The 18,042-nt window shown below is 42.8% G+C and overlaps 1 protein-coding gene across 9 annotated transcripts in view; it reads right to left on the bottom strand.

Moving 5' to 3' along the window:
* The window catches only part of APBB2 (amyloid beta precursor protein binding family B member 2), a 411,855-nt gene extending 394,050 nt beyond the window's left edge, over nt 1-17,805 (bottom strand). For 4 of the 9 annotated variants that reach the window (XM_008017561.3, XM_008017562.3, XM_073012448.1 and 1 more), the window contains exon 1: nt 17,592-17,803. The gene's annotated coding sequence lies outside the window, so the exon portion shown is untranslated. Of the gene's footprint in view, nt 1-17,591 lie in introns of all 9 variants that reach the window. The other 5 variants (XM_008017571.3, XM_038008602.2, XM_008017572.3 and 2 more) reach the window with 3 other exon arrangements.
* Nucleotides 17,806-18,042: the final 237 nt, after the last annotated feature.

The following is an 18,042-nucleotide window of genomic DNA, read 5'->3' as shown; positions in this document are numbered from 1 at the left end:
TTCGCCTGAGTCTTGCCATCATGAGCACATTTTCCTTTCACGATCAAAGAAAACCACAATTGGAAATAACTCTCCTCTTCAAAAATAAAAATAAGTGAGACCATGGTTGAAATCATGCATTTGCCATCATAGCTCTGCAATGTGTGGCCAAAGAAATCCCACACGCTCCTTTCCCCCTCTGAACACCGGCCAAGTGAGGCGGCACCACCACGGCGGGTGTGCTCCAGTGCTGGTTTTTGTTTTTAATTGTATTAGTTCTGAACATAGATTGATGTCACTGGGTAATTTGAAGACAATTAACAACAAACCAAAACTATCTTTAAATTGATCACTTAAAGATACGGGTGGTTCACCAGATTTAACAACGAAATCATGTTGGCTCAACATGCGGGTTTATTTTTTTTATTTTGCCTAATCAGCAATCTGCATACAACTTTGTGCCAATGTCTGGCCTATTTTAATAGTATTTTCTCCTGCTTGAACAATATGCACGCTATTTTTTCCCCTCTTAATACCAGTGTTCAAACAGTGAAAGTTGTTTTCAAGAGGGTATGTGGGCTCAGGGCCACAGCATTTATCCAAGCACACAGGAATCACTGAACTCAACTAAAAATATTTGATGAGCCTTCTTAATGCTTACCTTCCAATAGCAAATACAAGAGTAATAACACTAATTAAAGCCAGTATTTTCTGAGCACTTATTTTGGCCAAGCACTGATCTAAGCACTTCAAGTTAATCTACCCAAAGCCTGTGATCCCCACTTAAAAGATGAAAATACAAAGGCACATAGAGGTCAAGAAAGTGGCTCAAGGTCATACAGTAGTAAGTGGCAGAATTTCAATCCTGGCTCCAGAGTCTATACTCTTGTAGCACTGTAACTGCCAGATGTCTGCTCATGTCTTTAGAGATGCTTCCTCCCACATCCTCTAAGCTCTATTCCGCCTTTGTTGCCTGGCAAACTCCTACTCAACCTTCAAAACCCATCTTCAAACAACTTTTCCTGATACTCCCAGGAGAATTAATCACACTCTTCTTTCTACCCCCATAGTCTTTGTTCATATGCTATTTCACTAACATGTAGACAAAGAAATCTCCCCCATTTGACTATGAGTTCTACGTGGAAAAGAGCTCCATCTGATTTATGCATGAACTCCCCACACTTAATAAAATGCAAAAGAATGAATTTACAAATTTGAGGCCTTTCTGGTTTCATTTGATAATATAACAATATTCATTAAATGCTGACTATTCTACGTACTTTAAGTATTTTAACTCATTTAATCCTTACAATAACCCTACTGAGAAAGGTGCTATTATTGTCTCCATTTTGCAGATGTGGAGGTAGAGAAAAAATTCAAAAATTCTATCATTCCCCAAGGCCAGAGCGGATAAGAACTAGAATTTAAACCCAAGCAGTCTGGCTCCATATTCACCACCTCCCTAATACATGTCTCTGAGGTCCACCGGAAAGGCTACACCCAATTCTTGCCCATAATGCTGCCACAAGGAACATGTCTTTCTCCTTCATGTTAATGGAGGAATAAGCGCCTGATGGATCTAGGAGAGCAGGGATCCTGTCTGCCTGGGCCAACATGTACACTTACTAGCTAGCATATGGCCTGTCATTAAAGAGGAAGTTCAGGAGATATTTGTCGAATTATCAAAAATCATTTCCATTTAGCTTTGAAACAATTAGTTTTGAAATGTTATAGCAAGTACTGTTCAAAGTGCTATACATATATTATTTTATCCTCAAAACAACCATAGGAATAAGGTATTCTTTTTAGTCCTATTTTACAGATGAGTCAACTGCAGCACCATAAGGTTCAATAACTTGCTCAAGATCACAGCATTAGAAGGTAAAGCCGGGATTCAAACGCAGGCTGACTGACTCCGAAGGCTTATGGATTAAGTGTCCTGTGGCCGCTGTAACAAACTACTATAAACTGGGTGGCTTAAAACAACCAAAATTTATTCTCTCTCAGTTCTAGAAGTTAGAAGTCTGAAATCAAGGTGCTGGCAGAGCCATGATCCCTCCAAACCCTTCAGGAGAGGACCTTCCTTGCTTCTTCAAGCTTCTGGGTAGCCCCAGGCATCCCTTGGTTTGTAGCAGCACAAGTGCAGTCTCTGCCTCCATCTTTACATGTCTTCCTTCTGTGTCTGTGTGTCTGTCTTTATACGACATTCTCCCTGTGTCTGTGTCCAAATTTCCCTCTTCTTCTAAAACTGAAAGCAAGCCAGGATAAGCAAAACAAAACAAACACAAATTTCCTCTTCTTATAAAGAAACCAGTCATAAGGAATTAAGGATCCCATCCTACTCCATCCAGTATGGCCACACCTTAACATCTGCAAAAACGCTTTTCAAAATAAGGTTACATTTGCAGATATGAAGTATTAGGACTTCAGGTTATATTTTTTGGAGGGGACACAATTTAACCCACAACAGACACCCTCTATAGAACTGACTCCAGAGATGCGCAGAGATAACTTGAGTCTCTTTAACCAGTTACCTTATAAATGCAAGATTTGCCAGTTCTAAAACTACCCTTCAGAGTAAGGAAATGCTTAATGGTTTGAGATTCAAGGTTTCTCTTTATAAAGGTAAATGGAACACATCCAAAACGTACATATACTTTAAGTAAATGAGAAACTTTCTTTATCATAAAAAAGCAAGTATTTCCCTAGAATAGAAGTCAGTTAATAAACAAAAAAAATTCCAAGGGAAATACTTATAATGTGCCTACCTGCCCACTGCTAATTTATTGTGCACCTCCTTTTCTTGCACTAAAGCAACGCCTTTGAATCTTGACCAATGAACAATAATTAAATAATATTTGATAAGAGCAACCTATAATCATTGATATTTTATTTGTTAAACTCTTAATAGAGATGCCCATTTATTTTAAAAGCTCATGATTCTTTGGGATCTACAGCTAACAGTTTAAGATTGCATGTACCTTTCAAATTTTCATTAACCTGAGAATAACTAGCCTTCAAGGAAAAACATAAATGAAGTACACAATTATTCAAGTAAAAGGATGTGTTCTGAATTTCTCTTATGAATAGCTTCACTGTTCTTCCAGCGTCTAGTGGCAAACTTGTGCATTTGCTCTACATCAACTGTACTTCGTTCATTTCTAAATCCTGAGAAATACATTCACCATGCACTGGCAGCCTGATTTCCTCTGTATGCTAGAAAACAAAGACATTTCCACAATAGGCTAATTCAGAATTTGGCACTTTAGATGGATTTGGGGAAGTTATCCGGTATGAGTAATTGTTAACCAACCCACTTCAAGAATTACTCTTTGAATGACATCAGACACAACTAAATGAATATATTATGCTAGCATCACTTACATGGTGAAAAGCACCACATAAGTTCCTTAACCCACTTTAAAAACCAAAATACAGCATTCAAGTCAAAATGCACTGTAGAGCAAAGCTGGTCAAAGTAAACATTGTGGTGAAAATGACATTTCTGAAAATCAAATTCTTACCATAAAATTCAATCTGCTTTCTGGTATTCTATTTCCCTGACTGAAATAGAAGAGGAAGTACTAACAGGTTATTCCAAAGGATAATTCAATTATTTTGGAAGAAATGAATGACCTATTTAAAAAAATAAATAAAATCAGTCTTTCTCTAGAAAAATTATACCACTATTAACATGGAATAATTTAGCAAGTAAAATTCTATTTTACTAGTACACCACATTAAAATGCAATTTTCAGACTAATATATTTACAGAGAATATTTTGAGACTGCCAGTTGCTCTCCCCTGGTGGCTGGAACTTATCCTCCGTAATTACCCTGAGCACATTCTCAGGACAGAATGCTCAATGATTCGAGAAATAACTGATTTTTTTTCCTAAAGAAAACATTGCAATATACCAGTTACATCCTTTAAAAGTATGTATCACTCTATAGAGCATGTAAAAATGTTCTTTGTTTAAAAAATGCAAAGTAGCTACAATTACAACCAAACACAGGTAGCACTTCTGACATCTTTCTCACACTGCTTGGTCCTTAGACCTCTCTGTGTTCCTGGGGAATTCCCAATGTTACAGTCTAGTAGTTCTTGTGTTTTAAGAAAATATTCAGAGTGTGTGTACATGTGTGTGTCTGTGCATGTGTATTCACATATACTGAGTGGCCTTCTCCTTTGCAAATTCTGGTCCTATAAACTTCATCTAGTACAACTCTAGCTGCATGCTCTCAAACAACCTTAGTGTGCCTCACCTTCCCCATCTGTATTAGGGGATTATAACAGTATCTACCTCTTAGAAGTACAGCATCAAATGAGATAATCCATGCAGTGCATTCATCACAGTGACAGTCGCCTTACAGGGAGGGCTCATTAAACATTGACCCTTATAATTCCTATAGGATCCCATAGGATTTCTACATGGAAAGGAGGTAACTTGGTTAGGGTTACCACACTGATCAAATCACACCCAGAATCAAATCCCAACTGATACATTTCCCAAGCCTATCAAACTGTAATATGAAGTATCAAACACAGAGGGACTGTCATCTGTATTTTCTGAAGATAATAAAAGGTAGGAGAGATAGGCAAGAATAAAAACCCAAAGCATGTAGTTGAACAAAAAGCATTTTAAACCTACAAAAGGTTGAGCATCGCTCATCTAAAAATCTGAAATCCAAAATGCTCCAAAATATGAAACAAAACATGAAAAGTGGCTAAATATCTTGATTACTTGCTCTATATAGCAAGCACTTTCACATGTTATCACAGTAAACCCTTCCGACAGCATGGCCAGGTAAGTATCACGGAAGATATTTTATAAATGGGAAAAGCACATGTGGTTCAGGGAGAAAAAGCTGTTCGCCTCGGGGTACCCACCAGTATCCATCTATCCCAGAGTAAGGCCTGAATTTAAACCCACATCTATACAGATAAAGCCTATGCTCTCTTTAGAACAACATAGGCAAAAAAAAAAAAAAAAGTCAGGCCAGCTAGTCACTTGTCACTTGGCTTTGAGAACACACTCAGCAAGGTAAATGGGAAAGGTGCCACAGTTTTTGAGAACACACCAATGAAGTTCATTTTCACCAAATTATCTCCAAAGTACAAGTCAGTAATACACACGGCCAAAAATATGCCCCACATAGATCATACCCAATTCACAATTTGAAACCTGTCTGAATGAGTAGCTTGGTGTCAAGTTCAGGTGAGTGGCATCCATACCCTCCCAGCTCCTGGGGTCTGTGCCTTTCCTACCCCTCAGAGCTTCAGACCCAGCAGCAGATTGCACTGAGGTTAGAACATGCCCCCAGGAGCTTCAGTCTAGTGTGAATTAATTTCTCCTTGGAATTTTAACTATTTTTAAGTGTATAGCTCTGTAGCATTAAGTACATTCACATTGTTGTACAGTGACCACCACCATTCATTTTCAAAACTTTTCGTCTTCCCCAACTAAAATTCTGTACACATTAAACAGTTAACTCTCCATTCCTCCCTCCCCACAACCTCTGGCAACTGCCATTCTACTGTCTGTCTCTATAAATTTACTGTAGGCAATGCATACAAGTAGAATCGTACAATATTTTTCCTTTTGTGACTGGCTAATTTCACTTAGCATATGCCAGTTCTCTTTTGTTCCCAGTTAGTCTCCTTAAAGAAACACCCCTGAAATGCACATCCTTTAGAGGAAACAAAAATGAACACACAAGAATTATTTTTTCCCTTTTACTCATTGCTAACAGGATATAAAAACACTAGGGATGCTTGGGAAGGAGGAAGAAAGATAATGCCAACAAAATCATCCACAGTCCCACCAAGAAACCGTACTATTTTGGTTTCTATTCATGCTCATATAATCTTTGGCTTTACACAAACAAATTTTTTACAACTGCATCACATAGAAACATTCACATTGCATTCCTTAACTTAACCATTTATCAAAATGATGTATCTCTGAGCATTTCAAAAATTAACTTTCAAGGTCAATACTAAGGTAAAATAAATGTGCTTTAATGAAAATCTGTACCCGTAAGCTCTCCTGTTGTAGAAAGAAGTTTAAACTACCTGAAGTTTCGCTGATATAAAGAAATTGTTCTTGACAACGCGGCACTGTATTGTTAATAACTGGGGCTGCAGAAAGTAGGCAAATGTTCAAACCTTCACAAATGTTTGTATAAAAATGATATAAATGTTAAGCAAAATTGTATATATACTCCAAATGTGGCAGTCTATCTCATTATTATTTCTCTCATAGGAAAACAGCACAATAGGATCTAATGAAAATCCTGTTTTCTTTACAGGAAATAAAGATAATGCCACAAATCAACATTCTCCTCAGTTTTTTTTTAAATAGGCTTTTCTTGCAATCCACATGTTTTCAGAACTAAGAGGAAGAAAAGATAAAAATTCAATAAAACACCTCATTTTATTTTTGTTTCTTATTTCTACTTGCAGCTTGTAAAAAAAGATATATATATATACACACACACACACACACATACACATAACAGCAGGATCTAGTACTAGTAAAGAAAAATGATTTAAACTGAAATAAAATTCAAGTCAGCAGGAGATGACTTTGATCATGAGACAGTGATACATAAACTGATGGAATACAGAACTTCCTTTATTTATCTTAGTAGAAATAATCTCACATCTTGGGAAAAGAGACATTTTTAGAAAATGACACTGATCTGATTGCCAAGTCTCATGAACAAGAACAGTGAGTGTTAATTTTGTTTCACCCTGTTCACATATTTTCTGCTCAAATCATTGGAATATATTTTATTTGAATGCAGGAGATTTCCCCCCTGAATTTTGGGACATGCAGACCCTGTCCACAGTTATAGTATCCAACATATTCAGTGTTCATACTTCCTATCTCATTTAGGGAGAGCAGAAATGCCACGAATACAGAGTACATTAACAAGCGGGCCCCAAAGTCTAAGTTCCCAGAACCAGAAGGAACCTCCAGGAGCTGTAAGCCCCAATTCTCGCTAGTACTCCAGGCCTGGTTCCCTGCCTGTGTGAACCGTTTCCTGGGCCGTCTCCCTTTATGTCTCCAGCTCCATCAATCCTCTCCTTAGTCAAACCCCACTGCATCTTTCTGGAAACTGCTCCAAGCGTAAGAAATCAGCAGCCCAGGATGGATACCTCCTCACATCCCTGACAACTGAGCCAAACACTCTTTTACTCTATATTGTTTTATCTTAACAAATACGCTTTTCAAAAAGACCCATCCTGGACTCTCTCAAATGAAAATTTTCAGTGAGCCTGCCCCACCTTGTCCACTTCCCCACTTGCTGTGCCAAGCAAGAACCATAAAGATATCAGAGAATAATGTTTAAGCTACTTCCTGAAGGAGTACTGAAAGGTGGTAAAGAACAGATAAAAGGGATGGTCACGGGCAATGGGAACAGGGTACACAAGCCGAAAGGCCAGATAAAACCTGACATGTTGTATTGTAAGAACGAGATGTAGAGCAGATCATGAAACATGTTCGGTGCCTCATCAAAAAGCTTAGACTTCATCCTGAGGGTGGCAAGGAGCCCCTGAAGAGTTGGGATGACATGCCCAGACCTGCAGAAGATTTCAGAAGATCACCCTGGAGGCAGTGTACAGTAGAAACAGAAAGAGACCAGGGAAAAGGCAAGTGCAGCCTCCAAAGTGAGAAGCAACCGAGGTGGGAGGGAAGGTGGAGGCACGCATTCAGAAACAGCAGGCTCCGCGCAGGAGTTAAGAGTTAGGGTGCCTTAAGGAACCGTAAGATGGAGGTCCAGGTGCACTGTGGAATAGACTTAGCATCCCTTCTCCAGGAAGCTTTGCCCCACACACTCCCCACACCCAAACAGGATAAGTGCTCCTCTGGGAAGCACTGAGTATTTCTTCCAGTAATACACATCACATAGTACCGTCATTCATTCTTTAGCTGTCAGCCTTTCTCTACAGACCCAGAGCTCCGAGCAGGCAGAGGCAGTGGCCATCCTGGTCAATGTCCACGTGTGGCATCTGGAACAGTGCCCAGCCCTTGGGAAGCCAAACTGAGTGAACAGAGCTAGATAAGCCAGGAGGCCACTGCTCTCATTCAGGGGAGAGATGACTGTGTCGTGGGAAAGGAATTCGAAAGATATAACAACTGAGCTTCTTAATTTCTCTCTAGTCTGTTGATACCATTCAAAACACTGAATGAGACGCTTTCCAAGTCAATTATGTTATGAAAATTCATCAGTAAATCTGATCTGTTGAGTGATGTCCACAGAAGTTCACGTTCCTGTGGAAAGTTAGAAAGGATCATGGTTTGAGCCCTTTTACAAGCAAAAATAAGGCATAATTCTAGGCCACAGAGAAACTGCCACCTCATTGGGATAACAAGTTTGCCTTCTTTTGTTTTCGGAATAATTCTGCAAAGACTCAAAGCAGAGGATGGAAACATTTCAAATCCTGCTGACATAGTCTGCATCTTTGCTTTGATTTTTAGATATGATTCCAAGCAGGCAGATAATGTTGTGACCCAATTACAGGGTATTTTGGAAGTAGTAGGCACCCAACTTGGGAGTGGAGCTGGTGGGTGTAAAGGGAAGAGTTACTAAGCAAGCACTACCACCTGCCTCTCAATCCTTCACGGGATTTTACAGAGAAGGGAGCTATGACAATCAGGAAGTAATGCAACATCTCCCCTGACCCGCTTCCCATTTACTCACCATTCCCAAAATAGACAGAGCTAAGGAAAATCATAAATATAATTCTCAGCCCTCTAGGGAAAGGCTCATTAAGGGCATAAATTTGGGTCCCTGGGAAAAAAGGGATGAAAGGCAAAGCTATTAAAAACCTTAGAATCAAAAGATGGAGACAATGGGAAATAAAGCCAATGGACAAAAAGGAACTAGAAAAACAAAAACAAAGGCCATTTCCTACATCAAAGCACACTTAAAACTTAAGCTCTTTAGAGTCAAAAGGTAAAGTTTTTGTTTAAAAATAAAAAATAGTGATTAAGGTCTTATTTCACATCAAGTATTGTTCTATGCCCTTATCATACATTCACTCTTAAAATCTTCATAGCAATCATATTATATAAGCACAATTAGTATTCCTATTTGCAGATGAGCAAACTGAGCACTATGTAATTCTGTTGTCAAAGTATAATTCTGTTGCCCTTTGTCTATAGCTATTAAACTGCAGAGCAGTACTGGGACTTCACCACTAAACCCCTGCTGCCTCCTTCTAGGGCTATCCCTGCACATGTTGTAGGATGTTTAGTAGCATTCTTAGCCCCTTCCTACTAGATGCCAGTAGTTATCCCTCCACAGTCACAATGACCAAAATGTCACTGCCAAATGTTCCCCGGTGAGCAAAACCGCCCTGCTTAAGAACTACTGCCACAGAGATTTGAAAGGCCACATCCCAAGTTCCCTTACAAAAGGAGTAGCAAATCCTGGGTGGTGGGTAGGAACAAAATTGAGTTAAGGGAAGATGACAAAGGAAGCAGCTGAAGGGTTTGCTGTAGTGGGAATTTTATACGAGGAGTCACTCACCACAGCTCTTGCCACTCTCGCAGGGTTAGCACAGCCTTCCTCCCCCTCCACTCCCATCACACGCGTGCCTCTACTGCAGCACCCTATAACCAATGTTCTGGTACATTCCGCTCTGTCCTCCTGAACTTAGCACAGTGCCTGGCACAAAGTATGTACTCAATAAGCATTTGCTGAACAAAGGAAAGAACAAATGAAGCCAAGGTTTCTAGGTGGGTGTCACCAAATGAATGTCTCTTCACTAGTGTCCTAGAAAAGGTATAAACAGACCTTGATTCTTAGAGAGGACAAGAGGTTCTGATCAGATAATTTGAAGAATCTGAGTCTGAATCAAGGCTCCCCAAGGTGTCTCTACACCCAAATCATGCCTCAGCTGTGTTCAAAATTTGCAATGTGGTATACAATCATTTCCTGAAGTGTCAAGAAAATTCCTAACGGTATTAGTTCCCCCAGGAATGAACCAACTCAAGAAACCTAACTCATGCTAAGGAAATATTGATTTATTCACTACCACTGACAAACAGTACCACCTAGCAAATTGGTAAACTCAATGTGGCAGGTCGACTGACTCTCTTGCCCAGGACAAAAGTCTACCTGAGAAACTGAATGAAGATCAGAAGGTAAGAACAGAGCCAGCACCAAAAAGCAAGCAGGATGCTGCCAGGGAGAGGCACCATGCCTGTAATCCTAGCACTTTGGGAGGCTGAGGCGAGCGGATCACTTGAGGTCAGGAGTCCGAGACCTGCCTGGTCAACATGGTGAAACCCCAGCCTCTACTAAAAATACAAAAATTAGCCAGATATGGTGGCAGGCACCTGTAGTTCCAGCTACTTGGGAGGCTGAGGCAGGAAAATTGCTTGAACCTGGGAGGTGGAGGGTGCAGTGAGCCGAGATTAAGCCACTGCATTCCAGCCTGGGCGACCAAGTGAGACTCCATCTCAAAAAAAAAAAAAAAAGAAATAATTTGTTGTTGTTGTTTTGACACTCCTTCTTCACCCCACAATAGCAACCAAAACTAAAGGTGACTAACAGCAATTCCATGAGCAAATCATTCTGAAGTTTCCTCTAGCAATTCAAGGCTCACCCTGGAGGGCATGATACTGCAGAGGTCTGGGCCAAGCTGGCTATTACACAATTCTAGGTTCTATGGCTTTGACCCATCACGATTTCCTAGAATCACTAACTAAGAATTGCTAAAGAGTGTTGTTTTGCCAGAAAGAGGCCTGCATGCAAAGAATCAAATGTCAAGATACATCTCGAGGTTCGCCTGCTGAAATTCACATTTCAATCACTTGCCCATTCTGCTCCCTCACACCCTCATCTTTCATCTTGGCACTTTCCTTGTCATTCTCAAGCTATAATTCAAAAATAGTCACTGGTTCCTAGGGCACTTTCAAAATTAGCTCATTCACAGTTCCTAGGACCTTGGGTGACTCTATATTCCTGGAAAGCCCAGGGGCCCCATCAGCTGGCCCACAAGCTCCACATGTTGGCCTGGCCTCCATGACTCAACTCAATCCCAAGGGCAGGCCTCTCAGCATCTCAGACCCAGATTCCCAGACTTACCAATTTCGTGGACCATTAAGCGGCCAGATAAAAATATTCCCATCAAATCATAAAAGAATCTTACCCAAAAATGAGAAGGACATAATATCAGAGAAAAGGATACATCTTCTCATTTGAACGATTATGACATATTCACTACATCATTATCATCATTGTGATAAGAACAGTGAAAAACACTAACCAACAATAAACGACCTGTGGGCCTAACATTATGCTCTGCATATAGGAGATACTCAGTTACTCTTAAATTGTGTGGAAACGGAGCTCTGTCTTACACAGGGACACATCTCATACCCCCAGTAATGCTAGGCCTTCCTTCTTCAACAATGACATTTCCCTTTACCCTCTGGAATTCTGCAAAGTCTCCCCAGTCTATCTCACCCTCTTAAACACATGCTTTTCCTTCTAGCTCGATTCCAATATTCTGCATTATTTTTTTTTGAGACAGAGTCTCGCCCTTTCACCCAGGCTGGAGTACAGTGGCGCGGTCTTAGCTCACAGCAACCTTCACCTCCTGGGTTCAAGAGATTCTCCTGCCTCAACCTCCTGAGTAGTTGAAATTACAGGTGCGTGCCACCATACCCAGCTAATTTTTCTATTTTTAGTAGGGACGGGGTTTCACCATGTTGGCCAGGCTGGTCTCAAACTCCCGACCTCAAGTGAGCCACCTGCCTCGGCCTCCCAAAGTGCTAGGATTACAAGCATGAGCCACTGCTCCCAGCCTCTGCATTCTTTTTCATTAACTTAAAAAAAAAACAACACTCTTCCTCCCACTCTAGGCATTCCTGAAGCATACTTGCCAATGAGTTACACTTCGAGAACTTCAGTTATTACCTAGCAAACAAAGTTTGCAAGATTTCCACAAGAGGAAAAGAGAGGGTAGAACTGGTAAACTTTGTTTATAACCACTGCCAAGTCATTAACCAACAACAAAGAAAAGCTTTAATCCATCCTTTTCCATACCATTCGTTTCTTTCCATGTTCTCTTCCCATTTTTGTCCATGTGAATCTGTACATTTTATATACTGATAAATTATATATTGGGATTTTTCTGATTATAAAAGAAATATATGTCCATTACAGAAAACAAGATAAGATTCAAACACTATGGAAATAGATTAAATAGAAAGGGAATATCTCCTGTAACTCTACACACAAAGAGCTCTAATACCTTTAAACTGATCAAGCTTCTTACTTCTTGCCCAGTTGTGTGACTTGACCTTCCACCCTCTATGCCCTTCCTCTCTCCCAGCTCTCATCTAACTTCTGGAGTCAATGCCCCACTCCTAACAGGGGTCCATGAACCCTGGAGCTTGGTTATGATTAGAGGAAATACAGTCACTATCCCTTTATTAAAAATTATTTAAATGGAATAACTTCTCCTCACTGCCTCACTTAAAGGTTAATGATGCTGAGTTTTGTGAGCCTCTTGAAAGCAAAGTGCACTAAAAACACCAAATGGGACTGGTTTCCTTTGCTCTCTGCCCCATCGCAGCTTGCCAAGAAAAAAGAAAAAAAAAAGCTTATGATCCTGCTAATGACACTGAGTAGACACATTTCACCAGCCACCACTCCTGCTACTGCAGCAGCCAACCACAGGCATCTGTTGAACACAGTGACAGGGCTAACATTAAATGAGAATGAAAATCGTATTCCAGAGACCAAGGGCTGCATTTCTCATCAAGGGGAGAAGACAAAGGCTGGGACACAGGAAAGACTTGCCAAAATTTCACAAGGGTGGGCCTGGAAAGCAAAGTACAGGACCCCCTCCCCTGCGGCCTAGGTAGAGGCTTCTTTCTCAGACTATCTGTGTGCCCAAGAGCAGAAAGTCTCCCCTCAGAAAATGCTATGAAGTAGTTTCAAATGTCGAATACACTTAACCCAAATCTAATCATTACCTTATCTCCTAACTAGACTGGCAGGGCCATAAAAAGTTAATTTTATGACAACCATTTTATAACAAATGAAAACTACAAGGGAAGTAGGAATTGGGCAAAAAAAGAAGGGCATGTGACAAACCAGACAGGGAAACACAAAATCATCTCCAACTAATGCTGTAAACCAGCGGTCCCCAGACTGCGTTCATGGAAGACAATTTTTCCAAGGATGGGGTGGGGAATTAGGATGAAACTGTTCCAACTCAGATCAACAGGCAGTAGATTCTCATAAGAAGTGCACAGCCAAGATCCCACACATGTGCAGTTCACAACAGGGTTCACAGTCCTGTGAGAATCTAATGCCACCACTGATCTGACAGGAGGTGGAGCTCACGTGGTAAAGCTCACTCGCCCACTGCTCATCTCCCGCTCTATGGCCCGGTTCCTAACAGGCCACTGACCAGTTCAGGTCCGAAGCAGGGGGTTGGGGACCCCTGCTCCAAATGAAGACCTCCCTCCTCGAATGGTTGCATCACAGATCTCTAGACTGGGACAAGAAGGGCCCGACAGACAATTAGAGGGTGACTGCAGTTCTCTCATTTTACAGATGGGAAAACAGGCCCAGAAACACAACTGACTTTTTCCAGGTAACACAGTGAATTACAGCAAGGGACAAGCCAGCCCCAAAGGCAAGTCTTTGGGTCCCTGGTTAGTGGTCTTTCTTCCAAATCCCCCCAGACCTTTTATTATAGAGACTCTGTTACTCTGCCTCTGACAAACCATTTCAGCTGAGAGAAATGCCATCAACACATATCAGCATGCAGAATATGCACTAATAACACATTAAAATCAAAACGGCTAATCTGGGTTTATCTTTCTGACATCTAATTTCATTTGTTGGTAGTGCAACATCGTTGAAAATAAATGAACACAAAACAGTTTTAAAATCTGGATAGAAGCTTCCTGAAAACATTCAAATCATTCTGAAGATACGCAGTTCCAATCAAATTTAATTCGAAATAACAAATCAAAGATGCTTTAAAAGAGAATGCTTACTGAATAATAATGGAACCAATTAAAGATATTTTCATATAAGATAAAAGCTTAAAGCTCTATTGCTGTGCAATCATGAGTGTCCGCCTTTTCAGAGGGATTTTCTTGGACAGCTGACATTTATGCATAGATGCTTCCAGCATAAGATGATATATACAAAACCTTAATAGGATCATAGGACACATAAAAAGCACTGAACAGGCCGGGCGCGATGGCTCACGCCTATAATCACAGCACTTTGGCAGACCAAGGCAGGTGGATCTCCTGAGGTCGGGAGTTGGAGACCAGCCTGGCCAACATGGTGAAACCCCGTCTCTACTAAAATTACAAAAAATTAGCCAGGCGTGGTGGCGGGCGCATGGAATCCCAGCTGCTCAGGAGGCTGAGGCAGGAGAATTACTTGAACCTGGGAAGCAGAGGTTGCAGTGAGCCAAGATTGCGCCATTGCACTCCACCCTGGGTGACAGACTGAAACTCCGTCTTAAAAATAATAATAATAATAGGCACTGAACAAATGCTGGTTTCCTTAACCCCATATAGGAAAATAAGTATTCCCCACATAACCAGTAATAACTTATTACAATATTTTCCTAAAAGTCTGTCGCACCTAACCCCCTCCTCCACCCTCAGAAAACTTAAGGTGTTATATCACAAGGGTATGGTCTAGTTTTGTTTTGTTATTTATTTATTTATTTTGAGACAGAGTCTCACCCTTTTGCCCAGGATGGAGTGCAGTGGCGCGATCTTGGCTCACTGCAACCTCCACCTCCCAGGTTCAAGTGATTTTCCTGCCTCAGCTTCCCCAGTAGCTGGGATTACAGGGCCACCACACCCGGCTAATTTTTGTATTTTTTCAGAGAAGGGGGTTTTACCTCTTGGCCAGGCTGGTCTCAAACTACTGACCTCAAGTGATCCACCCGCCTCGGCCTCCCAAAGTGCTGTGATTATAGGCGTTAGCCACTGCACCCGGCCAGGTATTGTCTATTCTTAAAGTGAAATTGAAAAAGGTACAGAGACATGACATTCCATTTTTCTTTCTTTCAACTTTTAAGTTCCGGCTACATGTGTAGGATGTGCAGATTTGTTACACAGGTAAACATGTGCTATGGTGGTTTGCTGCACAGATCAACCCATCACCTAGGTATTAAACCTAGCATCTATTAGCTATTCTTCCTGATGCTCTCTCTTCCATTTTTCTTAAAAGATAAATTTAGATATCCAGTAATCAGGATAGTCCACACCCATCACTATTCTAATATTATGGCAAGGCTTTCAGTATTCATTCCTGTGGTAACATAAAAATAAAATAATTCAATGTTCATATGCTGTTGTTTCTCTGGTGGCAGGAAAACAGTCATCAAAAGGTTGAAACATGACAAAAAGAGTAGCAGTTTTAAAATATTTTATGTTTGTACATGTGAATTCTTACAATATATGCAATGATCTTTTCCCAAGTAATTTTGGAGTCAGTATTCATATTACTCCAGTTAAGTGTAAACGCCAGTATTTTACTCTTTAATAATCAAGCTTTCTGTTTTTCAGAGACAGGGTCTCACTCTGTTGCCCAGGCTGGAGTGCAGTGGTGTGATCATAGCTCACTATAGCCTCAAACTCCTAGGCTCAAGCAATCCTCCCAACTCACCATCAAACTTTTCAATTACCACTTTATAAAAATTTCAGAAAGCCGGTTCACACTGGCTCCTTGAAGGTGAATTTATTCAGTTAAAAGTATCCATTTGAAGAGGGAATAAAAGTATAGGACCTAAACACCTTCGGTGGAAAGGATGTCAACTTTAGAGTCCTCTCTCAAAAGCTCTCAGCAAATATCTAGAGACATGGTTACATCCAGTTTATGAAGACTGCGGGTGACTTCGGGGTCATACAGTACATGGACAACGGAAGAACAGCAACTGAAATCTTGCACCTGTACCCCACCACCTTCCGTCCCAAGATCAGCCCACTGTACTCTACTGCCACCTGTGTTCTCTCAGCATTTCCCCAGCCTGGAGGTTTCCCCATCCTCGCCACAAATATCATCCTTTATGAACGATGCCATTTCTAGGATGTTGCAAGTTATGATAAACAACTGTTGAACAAATACTGCTTACAAGCTACAAGTTGAAAACGAGAAGCTTGCTAAGTTCATGAAGAAATCCCCTTTCAAGGACTCCATCTGTTCCTAAACGGCCAGCCACACAAATTCTAATACTCTGCATTATTATGGCCATTTGGGGACAAGATTTGAAATCTGAAACCACGACAAGAAAAAAAAAGAAAAAAGCAAGATTTAATAAACTCCAGAAACAACAGATCAAGCTGCCACTGTGTATGTTTTTTAAATCGGTGAAATATTAAAACAAATGATACACCCATGCCAACCTCACAAAGTTTCCTCATTCCTTGGAATTCAAACAACACCGCTGGCATCATTTTATGATAATCCTTTGGGCATTTCACGTAAGTAATTAGACACAATGTAAAGCCAGTGACTGAGGGACTTAAACAAACTGTCCCCTCCGAGAGCCCTGTTGGAGCTTCCGACACTGACCTTATTCTTTCAATTTCGACCCTCCTCAACTACTCAATCCATCCAAAAACGTCTGTGACAGTCGTGGCTCTAAAACCTCGCAGAACTTGACTACAGAACGGTCGGTGACAACTCCACATGTGATTTATCCAAATTAATTTATTTTTTTGAATTCCAGTCCCATCTCCCTCGGCTGTTTGCCCCGCACCCGTGGTCTACACCACTTCACCGACGTGGAGACCACCTTTCATTTTTTCTACGGGTCTCAGAATCCTTCCCTCCCTCCAGCTCTGTTCTCGCCGCACAAATGTCATTTCTAGCGTACCACCCTCCATTCCGCCCGGCGGGCAGCGCAGGGGCTTTCGGGTCCCAGTGGCCAGTTTCCTCGAGTCGGTCCCCTCTGCACAGCCATTTTCTAGTTAAACGCTCTCTCTGCCACCGAGGGGGAAAAGGAACTTTTCCCCCCTTTCAAGTCTCAGCGGCTGGCCTCTGAACCCCTCGTGGAGAAGCCAACCCCGGCTCCAACTCCCCGGCAGGAGCGCGCTGCCGCCCGGGAGGGACAGCGGAGCCGCACAGCGGAGGCCGGTGCCAGGACAAGGGGGTGTGCGCTCTTCCCGCAAGCGACCACCCTCAGTTTTCCCCTCCGCAGTCCCCACCCGGGCGCACCGCCTCCAACCCGGTCTCCCCCGCCCCAGGCCCTGCCAAGCCCGGGCTGCTGAGGAAAAGAGGGCGCCGGGAAGCGGGAGGGATGGAAGTCAAGGAGAGTAAGCCCGCAGTCGCCGTGCCACTGGCCCTGCGGCGCGGGCGCAGGGCGCACGGGACTCCGCAGCGGACGCTCCGCTGCAGATGCCGCGGCAGCTGCTGCAGCTGTGGCTGCGGCTGAGCGGGCGGCAGTGGCCGCGCAGCCCCGGGGCCAGGAGCAGAGGAGCAGCCGCCGGAGGAACCCACAGCCGCTCGCCGCACGCTGCTGACGCTGCCCGGGTGTTTCCCCAGCACTCTCGTGCTGCCCCGGAATCCGGGGCAAAGGCAAGGAAGAAAGCGGGGCTCACCAGTGGTGCGCGCGGCGCTCACCTCGGCTCCGGCGCCCAGAGGCTCTGCTCCAGCCTCGCCCTCGCCGGAGCGCCCAGATCAGCTGCGGTCGCAGCGCACTAGCTTCCTACTTGAGATCAGAACGGGCTCGGGCGACTGAGCATGCTCAGTGCCGCTCCGCGAGTCCAGCGCAGGGAGCTGCGCTGACGAGATTCCACTTCTCCAGGCTTTGGCAGCGGCTGCGCGAGCGAAGGCTAGAGGGACCCGGCGGGGCGGGAGACAAATGGGAGAAAGGCGGGGCCGGGGGGGCGCGGGGGCCGGGCGGAAGGGGGCGGGCCGCGCTCCCAGGGCGACCCCTGCAGGTGGAGGCGGCGGGGCCTTCGGGAGGCAAGCTCCCCCAATCGCCTGGGAACACGCAGGGAGGCAAGGGGTGCCCCAGTAAGACCCAAAGGCAGGACGTGCGGTGCAACC

Source organism: Chlorocebus sabaeus, chromosome 27 (genome assembly GCF_047675955.1).
Source record: "Chlorocebus sabaeus isolate Y175 chromosome 27, mChlSab1.0.hap1, whole genome shotgun sequence".
NCBI lineage: Eukaryota > Metazoa > Chordata > Mammalia > Primates > Cercopithecidae > Chlorocebus > Chlorocebus sabaeus.
This window is presented reverse-complemented; position numbering and strand designations above follow the sequence as displayed.